Below are 17,469 nucleotides of genomic sequence, written 5' to 3'. Positions count from 1 at the left end.
GACAGCACTTCTGTTTACAGCACAGCTAGATTAGTGCTTTATTAGTGAATGGGGACAGAAATTTATCAGATAACTCTGGTTTGTTAATGAAACTCTATTGGTATCCACAACACAGCCATTTATTTGACTCTCAGTCCATTTCCACTACTAACACTACAAGATTGACAACATAGATAATTGCAGGCCAGTCAGCTTGCCATGTGTTGTTTGTAAGTTCTGGGAAAGCATTCTTTTAAGTATATATTAGACACATTTGCGAAATTACTAAGTGGTTTGATAGAAGGCAGTTCGTGAGTAGAAAGTCTATTCCCACGAGGCTCAAATTGTAGGATTCCAGCTCTTCGACTATACTGACCTCATTTAAGATTGTAGTACATACCATAGAACTAAGGAGGAAACAGGTTTTTCAAGCTAAGCAATGTGTTTTTATAAGAAATAGGAAGGAATCGTGAACAGAGCCTTATGAAACAGCAGGATTAACATAAAATCCCTCCCGCTTTTCGCTTTCAGTTGTTCAAGCAAGAAACCAGAATGTAAAACTGCTCATCCTTAACACCTGAACAACTTTCCTACCGACTCAATAATACTTCAATAGTCTGACGGTCCCATTATCTTCTATTACCTATCTCTCAGTGGAGTAAAGGACATACTTGTCTACAAACACAACATAAAAATTTCTCGAAACATAGCGAGCCATCTGGTGAACAGCTACGGTACCAAGTCGTGAACAAACAACGCCGTCTTGATCCTCCTATACTGACTTCTCTATGCGAGGCGTTTTGCGAATAGGCTGCGACAAAAGTTCTCCGCTAGATATCAGACGCACAAATTTCTTAACGCATTATTATTACGACAGCCTACAAAACACTATCCAGTTAGTCATGTGTTCACTGGAGCTCGTAAATTACATCAGGAATATTAAATATCGGTAAAATTACCTGTATGAAGTCGTAGTTCGCCTCTTCATGTCAATTTAAAGATTTTCCTGGACGAAGGCTTGGAGAGATACACTCGACGGCTAAAATGTTGTGTTCTTTCCAACGCAATATCAGTTAATAGAGATCTTACGAACTTGGATTTTATAATATCACTACGCAGATATTCTTTGACCTCACACCGTAACAGATCACATTCTGAAAGGGAAGAAGTAGCAAGTCCTCGTATTACGCTCATAAGTTTGAAGGACTTCCCACAGTAGTGCACAGGGGCTTCAACAAACTATTGCAGATGCTTCATCAGAGCAACAAAACAAGATTTTGGGTATCGAAGTTTTCCTCTGTACTGAAATGTAAAATTAAATATCGTATGGATTTTAGTGCCAGGATATCCCAGGACGGGTTCGGCTCGCCAGGTGCAGGTCTTTCTATTTGACTCCCGTAGGCGACCTGCGCTTCGTGATGAGGATGAAATGATGATGAAGACAACACATACACCCAGCCCTCGTGCCATTGGAATTAACCAATTAAGGTTAAAATCCCCGACCCGACCGGCAATCGAACCCGGGACCCTCTGAACCGAAGGCCAGTACGCTGACCGTTCAGCCAACAAGTCAGACTCCTCTGTAGTGATGCACAATCAGTTCCATTCAGTTGTGTCAAAGCTCTGAGCAGGGAGATGTTGCTGGAGCAAATGTCACACTCAACGACACGAAGGACCCGCATATTAGGATTTGATTTTCTCTTTCTAGATTGATTCGGACATTACTATTTTGGATATTTCAGACTATCCAAAATATCTAAACGGGAACACCTTTGTTTTGTAATTTTCCGTCACAATTTTATCACAAGGAATCCACTATCCTCCACGGCTTTAATCACCTTCTGAAATAAGGAGTAAAGGCTACAGATGCGACAGTAATCTGAGAATATCCAACTACTTCCTTCATTAGGACTTTGCCTATATAATTCCCTTAATTCCCTTCTAGACAGTATTTTATGGAATCGTATCTTTTCTGGCTGCGAACGACATTGCCGAGATTTGCAAAAAGGTACACAACAGTTGAATATTTCGGGAGGAAATTCTGAAGTTTCAGTTCTACGAAAAACATAGTATAACTTGCACAAAGGGAAGAAAACAAGTACACTTTAAAAGAACATTTAAAATATCTATAAGCACAACATGATTAATTCATTTCATAGTTCTACAGAAAATATCGGAAGTGACCAGGCACGTTTACTCATTGTGCGAAATAATTGAGATTTTCGTACACATAGATGCATCACACTGATAGCGAAGATTGTGCGTCTACGACTGCAATCTAACGGTGACTTGAAGAAATATTGGTATCTGCGCCTTCCTGTGTTAAACTAGTGGCATAGAGCGGGCAGTAAAAATGGATCGAGATGGCGGTCTCAACAAAGCGAAGGTCAATTCAATACGAAATCATAAAGAAAATTCTAGGCCCAAAACTCGCAGTTGGACAACACAGTCTAAGAAACGAACACAGATTACTGAACAATACAGACATTAGAAAAGGGCAGAACAACATTTGACGGACACATCAAAAGAACGAACCTTGTCATACTCACAAAACAAAGAGTGGAATTATATGAAACTTAGAGCCAAAACTGACACTATGAAATTGAGTGGCGAAATGACTTTCAATAGCCAGGTGTCCTCTATGGCCTTACTTATTTAAGACTAGCTGATGAACCCGTGCTTCGCTACGGAATTCTACGTTGTATACAGAATTCTAGGTTAGGTAGTGTACACGTTGTGAGCAAGATTGTATTAAATTGCATAGCTCTTAACGTTACCCAAGAAACACGATGGGGAAGTCATCAAACGTCTTTTCTCATATGAAGACTGGGTTAAGGAATTCTCATTGTAATGGTAGGCCCGCTTGCCTACCATCAGTCACAATCAGGTTGGGGAGTTTTCATTATAATGGCAGAGACTCACTCTCGACCTGCCTTTATAGATTCTCAGAAATATTCTCTTAGTGGTTTTCCCAGCTGAAATGGAATGGCGCGATTAAAAGCAATGCTTTCATATGAAATGCTCGATCAAGTGGAAAACCACATATTTTCTCACTTTTAACTACAGACGTGTGCAAATTATTAGAATAATGCATGAATTTTGAGTTTCTTCCCTCATTTAGTACAAAAACCTCTATACATATGATTATAAAAGTATGTTTCAACCTGTTTATGTATTCTTTGGTTCATGCAGTCCACTGATGGCCCTTTGGGATATCTGAGGGACAATTATTTCCCTCTCTGTAGAGGTTTCTAACACTGTTTATCGAATCAGCTGATGTTGTGGCAATTGTTGAATGTGGTTTCCATAGCTTTTTCTAGTTAAGTGTTGAGTTCCTATGCCAGAATTGAAGCCTAGAAGTGTTTTATATTGTTTATATATGTCTGTATAATCCAAGTTTGGGATAAAGTTGGGTTTTGGATTTGTTTCCTAGTGAGTTTTTGAAGTGGTGAACTGAAGTTGTATCTTCTTGCAAAAGTGAGGTTATGGTTAAGAAAACAGATCTTTCTCTCCATAAATTGGCATTGACTGAATTTTTATTAAAGAAAGGCAGATATTCCCAACAAGATATTGCTAGGAAACTGAATCTTTCGCAAGTATCGGTTAGTAGAATCAGCTCTGCATTGAAATCAGGGAAAAACCGTGCAGTCAAACGTAAGGGGAAATGTGGTCGAAAACCGATAATGAGCCCCCATATGCAACGAAAATTGATTCAAATGGCTAAGATGAATCGAAGAAGCACCAGTAAGGACTTGAGCAATCAAATAAAGAACTATGGAGTTGAAATATATCCATCAAATGTCAGAAGCAGTCTTTGTGCTGCAGGACTTCCTGCAAGAAAGCCGAGAAATAAAGCCAAAATAACACATACCATGGCTAAGAAACGGCTGGAATGGGCAAAAACAATGCATAATGAGCTTAAGGACAATTGGTAAAAGGTAAGCAACATGATATATCCCATAATTTACTGTTTGCTAAGAAGTAACTTCATCCTCATGGGTTAAGTGGATTTTTTCAAAAATTCAGTCAGAGCTCTACTGATTTATTTTCTTATATTTTTAAAACATTCTGTTGAAAAATCCATCCCAATAAGTGCTTACTATCTTGCAGGTAATCTTTTCTGATGAGTCCATATTTTCTGTGCCCGAGGAAAGCAGCCAATATGTGAGAAGGACCTCTGATGAGGCGTTTTCTTCAAACTGTACCACACAGAAAGTTAAACATCCAACTTCAGTGATGGTATGGAGTTGCATGTCAGTTCATGGATGTGGCAGATTATACATTGCTGAGGGCATGATGGAGCAGAATCAGTACAAGAAGGTGCTTCGAACCCGCCTGCTCTCTCAGATCAGGGATTAGTTTCCTGATGGAGATTGCATTTTTATGCATGACGGAGCACCATGCCATAAGGCCAAGTCTGTTAAGAAATTCTTCGAAGGAAAACAGCATAAAGACATTGCCTTGGCCTGGTAATAGCCCAGACTGCAACCCAATTGAAAATTTATGGGGAATTGTGAAGTCAAGATTGAGGAAAAGGACAATAACCAGAATTGGCCTCATTGAAAACATCATAGATACATAGCATCGAGATGAAGAAATTCAGAAAATGTGCAAGCACCTTGTGACAATCATGTCAAAAAGGATCCAAATGGTTATAAAAAACAAGGGAATGCACACAAAGTACTAAAGAGGTCATTGTATATTGATAAATTATTATAATTATACTTTAAAAGTGAATTACTGTTAGTTTTATCATTTATTCTAATAATTTGCACACGTCTGTAACAGTACTACGCTGCCGAACTAACAGTCTAAAGTTGCAGAGCTGCAATGACCAAGACGCAGACATCCGTGATCCGTGAATACTCTTCGTATTTTATCGGCGGGGTTTCGAACAGTCGATAGTCCCAGGGCAAATCTAAGCCCGTTTACTTATCTGTTTCCTGGGTGTCCCCGATGATTCGGAATGAAGGCAAAAATTATATTTACCGAGCTCGATAGCTGCAGTCGCTTAAGTGCGGCCAGTATCCAGTATTCGGGAGATAGTAGGTTCGAATCCCACTGTCGGCAGCCCTGAAAATGGTTTTCCGTGGTTTCCCATTTTCACACCAGGCAAATGCTGGGGCTGTACCTTAATTAAGGCCACGGCCGCTTCCTTCCGACTCCTAGCCCTTTCCTGTCCCATCGTCGCCGTAAGACCTATCTGTGTCGGTGCGACGTAAAACAACTAGCAAAAAAAAAAAAAAAAATTATATTGGTTTTACATCGCGTGATAACTCATTTCATACTGAAATAATATTATTATTATTTGTTAAATTGATTACCATGTTAGACTGTGAAATCTGGATGTCTCATATATAATTAGAAGTAACAGACCCCAGAATGTACTGAAAGATAGCATACTTCACTAAACAGTACGACGGTCAACATTGCATTAATTTTATAACCCATATTAAGCCCGAAAGGTCATGGGATCATAATCTAGTATCAGTTGGAAGGCAACAGAAGTGAGGATGTTCGTAGTTCCAACTCATGGTGATAGAAACAGCTGTCGACCTACGTCATGGCGATGAGACTATAACTTCGCTGACAGAATCCGAATTTTTCTTTAAAAAGGTATACATTTCGTGGTCGTGATACGTTCATTGTATTTTTTTGTAAAGAATACGTAGAAATTTATAGCTGGTACCAGTTTCAGCTGCTGGAACCTTCTCGTTTTCTCAGTATCACTATGAATGACAAACAGACCTACGCAATATATATAAGAGATATTCCCTCTCCATGTGAGTAAAAAGAGGTGGGAACAGTGGCAGGAGGGTATTCGAAATGAGGAGAGAGATGCTAAATTAAAAATAAACTGTATGTATACGTATAAACTGACCTCAGTGGTGGATTTAGATTTATATTATTATTATTATTATTATTATTATTATTATTATTATTATTATTATTATTAAGTACATTCAAATAGGGAGATATCCCGGTGGCGATACGTACCTACAATAGTATGAGAACTAAGTAAAAAAACATCGCGCATACAAGTAGTGAAGTACAATAATAATTACAAGGCTATCACATAGAAATTCACAGAGCAGTTCAATATTTCCAATGATTTCCCACTACGATGTACAGGCGAACAAAGGGCTCAACCACGGAGGGTAACAGAACTGTAGGGAGACAAATGCGACAATAGATAGACTAAGTCTTCTAATGATTTTATGACTGAGCGCGTAGCTGCACACTTTCGATCACGTAGCTGGCATTCGGGAGATAGTGGGTTCTGACCCCACTCTCGGCAGCCGTGAGGATGGTTTTCCGTAATTCCCTATTTTCACAACAAGCAAATTGTGCGACTTGTACCACAATTAAGTCCACGGCCTCTTCCATTCCACTCCTAGCCCTTTCCTATCCCATTGTCGCCGTAAGACCTTTCTGCGTCGGTGTGACGTAAAACAAATATTGAAAAAAAAGATTTTATGGTGAGAGGTACGGTACTAAACAAGGCCACAAAGCTAGTTGGAAATAATGGACTGTGGAGACACTTAGTTAATTCACAGAAGCATAGAGGCTGAAGGCTGAAGGGCATGTATTTACTGTATGTTCGACTCTGGGTACGAGCCATGTTACTCTGTCCAACCATATTACACAGTATTTCGTCGTTGCCGGGACAAAACCTCCTATGTGATAATATTTTGGGAGATATACTGACCCGCAGCACATACATTATGAAGAGCGAGAATTCCTTGACAATATTCACACAATATTCCACCTTAGATGACAGAACCTTACCGGCCAAAGTTCTAAGCTAAAATATTTCACATAGGAGGTTTTGTCCCGGTAGCGACGATTTACTTACATTCAAATTTTATTAGTCATCCCTGCCACATAAAGAGCATCGAGACTGTCAAAACAAGATGACCTGCAGGTACTGGTGTGTCACCTGTTCGGCATGACACTTCATCAGCTGTGTTGCTCGTCTTCTATAAGTGAACCCATTGTTCCTCAGTTGAACTTACAAGGCTCACTGAATATTTTCTTATACTTAAAATCCTAGGGCAAGCCAAAAATCGAACCAGGCTTGTCCAGAAAACAATGCAGATGAACTATCCATACAATACGGTTCTATTAAACACCTGTTAAAACTTACACATTGTCTCATAACTCTGCAGCTTTTCATAATGCAACCAAGACCCAGTGATACTTATTCAGTGTTATAGTTTCCGTAGTGAAGGATGGTGAATGTGCCTTAAATAATTTCGGTAAACCCAAGCCAGTACAATAAGTTATTTTGTACTCTTCGATTCAATACATTTAGCTTGAAGATTACTAGTCTCGCCTCCCCCCCCCCCCAAGAAAAACCTCCTATATGTCTCTTCACGAGAGTTTAATCCTGATGTAAACAAATAGGCGGAGCACGTTGGCTTTGCACGTGGACATAAACGTATTTGATTGGAGAAGCAACCGTCGCACTCACTCGACTGTATGTGAGCTCGAAGGAAAGTAGTGAAAATGAAAACCTACAACCTGTTTTCCAGTCATTGACCGGGTCAGGGATGGAATGAATGAAGCAGATATAGGCTATTAGTACGATGGGGTCGCCACTCCCAAAGTGATTTATTAATGACTGATAGATGCTATGAAATGAGAATGGAGAGTGTTGCTGGAATGAAATATGACAGGGAAAACCGGAGTACCCGGAGAAAAACCTGTCCCGCCTCCGCATTGTCCAGCACAAATCTCACATGGAGTGACCGGGATTTGAAAAGGAAAGTAGTACGTGGCATTAATTTTATTTTATAATATTACATTTAGAGAGTGTGGAAGGGTACGCAATCAAATTAAAATATGGTTGTCATATATATATCGGTATATATATTTAAAAAAATATAAAACAGTGATTAAATAACGAGAAATGAAGGCAAAAGGCATGGTGTAATGCAGGAAGTCTTCTAGTAGTGAGGGTAAGTCCCAAGTTGTACAGCGAGGAGATAAGGTGTTGCACCTTGCAGCAGCAGTCAGTGTCAGTATTCATAGTGAGAGAAATGGAGCAAGAAGTAGGACCATCGCGTTTAGTGAAGAAAAAAGAGGAAAACCGCTCTGAAGTGACCATAGGCAGTGCAATCTGAATTCGTTCAATAAACAGAATCCAGGTTTAGTCGTTTATTCAGAAGTTCAGCCCTGTACGTCCGAACACGAGACTTTGACGGGGTGGAGGTCGGTACTACACGCTCAGCGAATCACAACTCTTCCTTTGGCGGAGGCGAGGACATACCATGTTTACATCAGGATTAAACTCTCGTGAAAAGACATACAGTAGTGTTTAAATACCGCCTGCTATATGAAATACAATCTTGGAAGTTGTTAGTAACAAATATAAATATTAATTACTAAAATTCTTAGCGATTAGAAGACTGTAACCGTCTAAACTACTCTTTTAGTCTTTATTATGTAAAAGAAGGGAGTAATTCTAAGTATGATAAGTGAAAGTATATCAAGCTATCCAGAATATGTATATCAACAGTAAGCTCTTGCAACAGTTGATAAAAGAAAGACAGTTTGTCCGGGAATGGTTCCACGAGTAAGATAGTATCATTTGTCGTTGCTTTTATGGATCAATTCTTCAATGTCCCATAGAGGGAGTTTCTGATTCAATTAATTGGAATCAAGGAGACAATTAGCGTATATTAATATTTTAAGAAATTGGCAAAAACTGAAGAGAGAGCTCGATAATATGGCATAATAGCCATCCTACTACGCACAAAAGAACAACGATGTTTGTTTAGTAGTCACAGGGTTCAGCAAACTGACCGGCGTGATCAGTAGGAACACCTCACTTCTCAGAAAACTTTTGGAGGTCTCGAGAATCCTCACTATTTTCGTGTGTTACGTGTAATTACTGTGAATATACAATCAGCTTGTTTGTTTGCTTGTTTTTGTTTGTTTAAGTAAAATGTTTTAGAAAATGGAATATTTAGTGCCTGCTTGAATGCAGTATCTTTCTTAATGCACTATTACGTATGTAACTGTGCGTATATCCGGTTAATTCACTGAAATAAAGATTGTTTTAACTTTAACATCTAGGAATACTGATGGCAGACTAATTACCTGAGATACGTCCGGCAATTGGTCAGTGGAAGTATTTCGTTCCTTACCTGAAATAGTAGAAAAACTTCAGTAAGTAAAAGTGCAGATATTTTTTTCTGTATTGTTCATAGAAATATTTTAGTTAAATATCATATATCTACAATACATATATTGATAATAAGAACAGAATTTGTTAAATATTAAAATTCTTGTATTCACAACACTCAGATCCAATGCTCTTGATGAAAGAATCTGTTACACGACGGCATGGGAAAATATACATTTCTAATTCCAGATATAGGAAATTAAAATCACGACATGCTTATAATTTCTTAAATAAATAAATAAATGAACTTCTCGTTAAAACTGTAATGGAGTTTCAAATTTATTTCGTTCAGTGATCCGTTTCAGCAATAATTAAAATAATTGGTTGAAGAGAAATTCTCAAAACAGAGGCAGTAATGTTTTAGTTGCATTGCTCGACAGTGTTGTGAGATAGCCAGTAGCCATTGTTACAATGGTAAACAGGGTGAAAAGTAAGGCTGTGAGTTCCAACGAGAGGAAATGTCCTCTCAGCTTAAGTTACTGTGTTGGTGGGTTGACAGTACTCGTGGGGATCAGTGTAAGTACCTACGAGTTAATATAAAAAGAGAACAGTCTTGAAATCATTCACTCACCAGTTCATATAGGCACTCGGTCATTCTCCCATCATTCAATTCATTCAAAATGTAGAATATTCATTCGTTCATGTTTTTATAGTTCACACATTCATTCATCCACTCAATCATGAATGCTCTCTCCTCAGTTGGTGGGTATCCATGGGTGAGAAGAGGATTTATTCATTCATTCATTCATGAAATAATTCATTCAATATCATTTCATTCATTCACTCATACGTTAAATTCAGTTCAATTCATCATTCATTCATTCATTCATTCATTCATTCATTCACATAAACACGGAATCATTCAGTGGAACCAATTCATTCATTCAGTCACTCATTCATTACATTTAATTCATTCATTCATTCATTCAATCATGTTACTCTCTCCCAAGTTGGTGATTATACGTGGCTGGGAAAGTGGACCATTTCATTTTTTTTATAACATTCACTCACTAATTCGTATAGGCATTCAGTAATTTTTCAGTCAATTGTAATTGTATGATAATACTATAAAGACTGATGAGACAATTAAGCACTAATACAACTTAGGGAGGGTAAGATACATATTTCCGCTAGATTATAAAATTCTACTAAAATCTGGGACAAAATAAATAAACTTTACAGGAAAAACAAACTGCAATTTAGAAATTAGGCTGAAAGTTTAAATGTAAATGTTTCTTGTTGTAGTACGCATGTATCAAAACTCATTAAGGACTACAATATATGGTTACTCCCTCCCCACTTTCCGGTGATCCGAGATTGGGGGAGAGGAGTGCTCTATTCTATTATATAAAGAGAGAAAATCCACAAGGGTTCAGCCTAATGATTTGTCACTAAAGACAATGAGAAAATACATTGAATAATTTTAATTCGAATTTTTAAATATTGCAATACTTATCAATTTTCGGGCAGCTATTTTTTAAATAAATTTAAAGTTACAGATGTTTTTGTAGTTTATGGAGTGAATGTCCCCAAATCGCAGTTGACATTCCATTGGGATAATCACTTAAAATAACTGGTAAATAAAGGTTACAGCTCTCTTCATATGATTATGATATTTAGGGGTTGAAATAAGAATGTAAATGAGAGGGACATAGAGAAGTATCTGGTATGACTAAATTAGAGTTATCTGTGTCGGTGCGACGTAAAGCCCCTAGCAAAAAAAAAAATAGAGTATGGCTGAGCAGTATGGGACCCTCACCAGGATTACTTTATTAGAGAATTGGAAAAAATCCAAAGAAAACAGCTCGATTTGTTCTGCATGAATTCCGACAAGAGCGTAGTGTTAAGAAAATGTTGCAAACTTCGGGTTGGAAAGACTTGGGAGAAAGGAGACGAGCTGCTCGACTAAGTGGTATGTTCCGAGCTATCAGTGGAGAGATGGCGTGGAATGACATTAGTACACGAAACAGTTTGAGCGGTGTTTTTAAACGTTGCACCAGAGAACGCTGTCTGAGACGGCAAGATCAGTGCCCGCTCTCAGCCACTAGAATCGCAAATTTGAGAAAAATTATTGATATTTCAGAATGTAAGTGCCCGATGTATGAATAAATTACATGTAGAATTCGTAACAGTTGGAAGTTTTCTGCTAATGGCAGTATATAATACAGTTCTATTTAAATAAAGAAATTATTGTCGACGTTTACATTATTAATAATCTCACGGGGGAAAAGTAACAAAAGTTTCAAGATACCCTAAAAACCATTTGAGAATATGAAATCAGAATTTCGGTATGAAATGAAATGTCGTATGGCTTTTAGTGCCGGGATATCCCAGGACGGGTTCGGCTCGCCAGGTGCAGGTCTTTCTATTTGACTCCCGTAGGCGACCTGCGCGTCGTGATGAGGATGAAACGATGATGAAGACAGCACATACACCCAGCCCCCGTGCCATTGGAATTAACCAATTAAGGTTAAAATCCCCGACCCGGCCGGGAATCGAACCCGGGACCCTCTGAACCGAAGGCCAGTACGTTGACCGTTCAGCCAACGAGTCGGACAGAATTTCGGTGATCATAAGTGAATAAACCTGTAAATACTAAGATGTCAGATAAAATAGATTTTTATGGTCTAATGCAGGGCCTCTCAAACGCCCAAAATCTCACCCGTGCAAATCGAGGCGCAAGAGCTCCGTGCACTGTGGATCGCTCCCACTCGTCATTGCTAGGACCAACGCTTCGTCTGTGGGCTACTCGGTTAAGCTCGGTTCAACTCGGCTCAATTTGGCTCGGATTTGGAGCGCTACGCAGCAAGTAGGAAGAGGGAGACAGGGGGAGCGAGCGAGACAGGCGTGGGGAAAGAGAGAGACAGCGCTATTGCTCCAAATCGAGAAGTCTGCACTCTGGTCAACCAAGCGAAGTCGTCTTTTGCACCGCGCACAGTGCATGCACCAAGCGCATGCGCCTTGAGAGGCCCTGGACTCTAATGGGTTAGAATGCAACTTTACTTAGCCAATTGCGTCCAACCCGTTCAACCGTTAAGTGGGTGAGTTGCATAAACTTTTGGGGTTCTGATATGCTATATCCCTGATGTTTCTGCAAATCTCGTTGTAGAATCTTTGTGCGGGCTTGTATAAGTTTGCATGCTAACGTATTAGGGCTTAAAAATCCGGAATCTAAAAATCTAATATCGGCTGATCCTTTAAAGATATCAACATTGTATTTTCAACTCCGGAGGACACACGATATCAGTAAATGAATGAATACTTAAATTGTGGTAAGCACTGTTGATGTAATCTTCGGCAATCATGTAATTACCAAGAAGCCATCAGAAACGTTGGCCCTTTTAAATAGGTTTATACTAGTATCATCTAAGAGCACAACAAAATTGAGCATCAAATTCTGTGATGTTCTTATTTCACACATACCGTATGAATTCTATAACATACTGAGCTATATTGCACAGTTCCAAAGCGTTTCCTTGGGGTCAACCAGACGCGGATTTTACGCAGGACCAAACAGCCCAACAAGAAAGTTTTCAACTACTTCTTGCATCTATTCCTTCCAATGACCATGCTATTGAATGTTGCAGTTGCTGGAATCAGTAGACTCATGCCAGTTGAAATAAAGCATTGTGAACTATAGAGTCCTACCTGATTATTATTATTATTATTATTATTACTTGCTTAGTAATGTGGAACACATCTTTATAGGCTCCTATGATCGCTCGTCCATTCATCCGTAGTGTACAGACTTATCGAACCGAACTCAGTAGCTGTAGTCGCTTAAGTGCAGCCAGTTTCCAGTTATCCTGGAGATAGTGGTTCGACCCCCACTGTCGTCAGCCCTCAAGATGGTTTTCCGTGGTTTCTCGTTTTCACAGCAAGCAAATGCTGGCTGGGACTGTACCTTAACCAAGGCCACGACTGCTTCCTTCCCACTCCCAGCCCTTTCCTGCCCCAATGTCACCATAAAATCTATCTGTGTCGGTGCGTTGTAAAGCAACTTGCAAAAACAGAACAGACAGAAACTTATCGGTCCTATTCGCCTAATGGAGTATATTTGCTATTATTTTTGGATAGATTTCACTTCAAATCGTTTGCACGACTCGTTGGCTGAATGGTCAGTGCTGAGGCCTTCTGTTGAGCGAGACCTGAGTTCGATTCCTGGCCAAGTCGGGGATTTTAGTCGTGAGTGATTAATTCTTCTGGCTCGGGGAGTCGTTGTTTATGTTTGTTCCAACCCTTTCCTCCTCATATTCAAACAACACAACACAATACACTACCAACCAGCTCAGAAACACGCAATATTGATTTCATTCCTCCACATAGAGTTGGCGTCAGGCAGGGCATCCGACCTTAAAACGGGGCCATATCAATATGAGCGATATAGCTCGCACCCGGGACACCACAAGGTGTGGGAAAATCGGTAGAACAAGAAGAAGGAGGAGATTACTCGCAATGTTTTAAAGTAAGAACATTTTTATATGGTTTGTTGTTCGAGTGTTGAGAATGTCTACTACTCATATCTTCAATAACAATGAAGATGAATTTTTTGAATCCTCACTGAAAATTCGTTTAAAATGCAATTCAGAAGAACATGCCTCTAGAAACCGAACAGAACCCTATGGCACAACATCCCCGTATGGCCATAGCCTACCTAGCGACCGCTGCTCAGTCCGAAGGCCTGCAGATTGCGGGGTGTCGTGTGGTCAGCACGACGGATCCTCTCGGCTTTCTAGACCGGGGTCGCCAATTCAACGTCAGATAGCTCCTCAGTTGTAATCACGTAGGCTGAGCGGACCTCGAACCTGCTGTCAGATCCAGGTAAACTTACCTAACCTGGCCAGGTATGCGGGTAAGAAGCAGGCACGCTGCCTCTACCCCGTGCGGCCAGAGTTATATTCCTCCAGCTGTAGTGAAAACAATCCAGAAACAGAAATAGACCGAAAACAATGAAAATATGTTTGAAATGAATATTGAATTTTCACGACCGCATTGCAATCGAAACCGACTTTCAGCATATTAGGTCGTGTTACGTACATTTAGTACGTGTTGAAGAGATGTTAAGTCATCATCATCTGTTTACCTTCCAGGGTCGGCTTTTCCCTCGGACACAGCGAGGGATCCCACCTCTACCGCCTCAAGGGCAGTGTCCTGGAGGAGATGTTAAGTACAGAACAAAAATGGCCAACCAGGCACCGGTGGGATCCGAACCCACAACCTCCCATTTTTGTTCTGTACTTAACATCTCTTCAACACGTACTAAATGTACGTAACACGACCTAATAGGTTGAAAGTCGGTTTCGATTACAATGCGGTCGTGAAAATTCAATATTCATTGATTTGGCCCTCAACGGGCAACTTAAACGCACTGTACAGTGTGATGGTAATAGTACCAGACCTGTAGCTCACATCCTTTCGAACAGAACAAAGATGGCCAAGGCCACCATAGCTCAATTGGTAGAGCAACCGACGCGAAATCGGGAGGTTGTGGGTTCGGATCCCACTGGTGTCTGGTTGGCCATTTTTGTTCTGTACTAAACATCTCTTCAACACGTACTAAATGTACGTAACACGACCTAATAGGTTGAAAGTCGGTTTCGATGTTTGAAATACTTTAATTTTTTGTGTATTCGTCGTATTTCTTGAAAGCCGCGTAAAAAGAAAGTTGAGTGATAGTGTGTAAGGGAGAAAGAAGCCTTGCCGGTATCTTATCACCAGCGGACGGACGACAGTGCCCGAACCAATGAAGCGCAGAGCCCAATGACACGGGCAGGGAATGTCCTTGTTTATCACTCGCCAACCCCTCCCATGTCTTATCAGCAGGCACACAGCGTCACTCGGAAAAATTGGCTGTAATGGTTCGTGGTGCGCCCTGCAACCTCTCCCCTTTCAGAGCTGCAGCAACACAGTTCTTTCTTCTTCAAATACACTCTGAACAAAGTTCCATTCTTCTATGTCATCAGTAAAAATACAAGACCGCCTGGTGAGCATGACCTTCTTTATGGCATGGTTCACGTCACATTGGTGAACAAAAATATCATCATCACAGTATTGGTTGGCAGGGTAGGAGCGAAGGTATATTTTATGTATTTATATAGTGTCAGAAGCAGAGTTACATTAAAAGGTGTAAGAAATGTCTATAGAAAGTAAATAAAAATAAATTGTACGCCAAAGGTTCATACTGTAGCGCACCAGAAAGTAGCAACGTCGAGTGCATTCCTTGGCTCCTTCTCAGTACATGTGGCAGGACAAAGTTTACATTATGAGGAGCGGTGGTGATACACATTAGTAAATAGATTCCTTCCAAAAACCCTGTTTCGATCCCAACCCTCTCCACAATGTTCATATAGAGTGAGGGCCTTCTGAAGTAGTGCCATTTAGGTGGCTTCCCTAACAATTTCGACATTACAATTGTGCTGCCATCTGCTGTCCTAAGGATGAGTTATTCGGGTTACATTGAGTGTGCCCCCAGGGATATTTAACACGCCAACAGTGACACGGAGAACCAACCCTTTTGACCGTTCCGCAAACAGCGGTCGAACTTGGGATGACGAATCGGGCTTTCTTATTACTGGACTTCTCTGAACGTTAACGTACGGAGCGGCTTTGATTTTCCTTTCCTTGTGTCACCTGAGAATGACGGATGACTGTTTGTTGTCAACTCCACGTGGAGTGATGCGCGCTGTTGCTTTATCTGGTCGTCTTTTCTTTCATTCTGTGCCAGATTGCTTGAGCATCAACCTTGAAACAAATATACACTGCACTGCAGAAAGAAAACTGACAACTCTGCTTCCTCCTCTTCCCCTCCCACTCACTTCTAGACAGCCCTTTGAGGTGCCGATTATCAACGTTTATAGAAGTCCAGTGATACCGAAGACACGTGACATATATTGATTATTAGAATCCGAATATTTATGCAAAACTGGCGAACGGTTATGCTATGAATTTTGCAAACACGTCAGAGGTAACCCCTAGAATTTCTGTTACTCTCATTACATTATGGGAGAGCGAGAAGGACAACGAAATTATTTTGCATTTTAACCTACTACAGCATAAAAACCTGAGGTCTATTAATGATAAAGCACACTCACCCTTTTACCAGATGTTTTGTCTCTTCCGGTTTCCTGTGCCTAAATGGCTTTCATCTTATCCAACACTTTCCAAATCAAGAATGAAGGTCTGTCAAGTTTGGCCCTCAGTGAGTGTTAAAGCCCGCCCATTTGCGGATGCTGAAAGGCAGAAACGAAGTATTCTGGGATACATGTGTAAGAACTCTGACTGATGAGGAAAACTCGTATCTATTTTAAGACGGCGGTATTTGTTAAGAATTTTGTTACCAAATTAGTAACTCCCAACGTTATTCTCTCTCTCTCTCTCTCTCTCTCTCTCTCTCTCTCTCTCTCTCTAGTGGTTGGTCATAAGACCGATCACCTGCCATGAATGATCCCTAAGTTTAAAGATCTACAATATTCCAGTTCACAGTCACATGGACTAGTGGTCCGCACCAACATATTTTATAAGGTGGTCCATGAACGAGTTTCGAGGACTTACGAGTGAACTTCTCCATTCGATTAGGCCTTTCATTATCGTCCATATCAGCAGTTAGTGGCGCATTGCATGCCCCTACTAGGAAAGGCGTCGTTTTCAGATTAATAGCAGTGATCATTTTTGCTTAACTCTATCAATGACTTCAATATTTGACATTATTTTCAGTTCGCGATATACCCAATATTGTAAGATAGCACCAAATGTTTTCAGGCGTTTCTTTTTTACCTGGTTTAACGTTCAAGTTTTTCAGCCGTTTAGCGTCGAAACCGACTAGAAACCTAATATGAAGATTTCGACTTCGTTTGTGCACAGTATTATGCATTTATTCGTAAAGTTATTTTAGTCTGTGCTATTCCACAATTTACTTCTGTCGTGCATTTTTAAACCAGTCAACAAAAATCTGCATTCGGTCTGTCATCCAAGTGGCAGATTACCTATCAATTGCTTACCTAAACTTTTCTTTTAATGTTTTCAAATAACTCCGAAAATTATCTAATATTTTCCTGACAAATTATTCTAATTCGTTATTCCTCGTCTAAAATATGAATATTTTTCCCAAATCGTTCATTTTAATCCAACTTTCCCTTCATATTATTTTCTTTCCTATTTTTAAAAGCTCCACTCAAGTGTATTGCTTCCCTACATACCGCTTAGTCGAGCAACTCGTCTCCTTGCTCCAAAGTCTCGGCAGCCTAAAGTTTGCAACATTTCGTCGATAATCGATCACCCAGAACAATTCTTGCTACTTACCT

Source organism: Anabrus simplex, chromosome 7 (genome assembly GCF_040414725.1).
Source record: "Anabrus simplex isolate iqAnaSimp1 chromosome 7, ASM4041472v1, whole genome shotgun sequence".
NCBI lineage: Eukaryota > Metazoa > Arthropoda > Insecta > Orthoptera > Tettigoniidae > Anabrus > Anabrus simplex.
Note: the sequence above shows the minus strand (reverse complement) of the source record.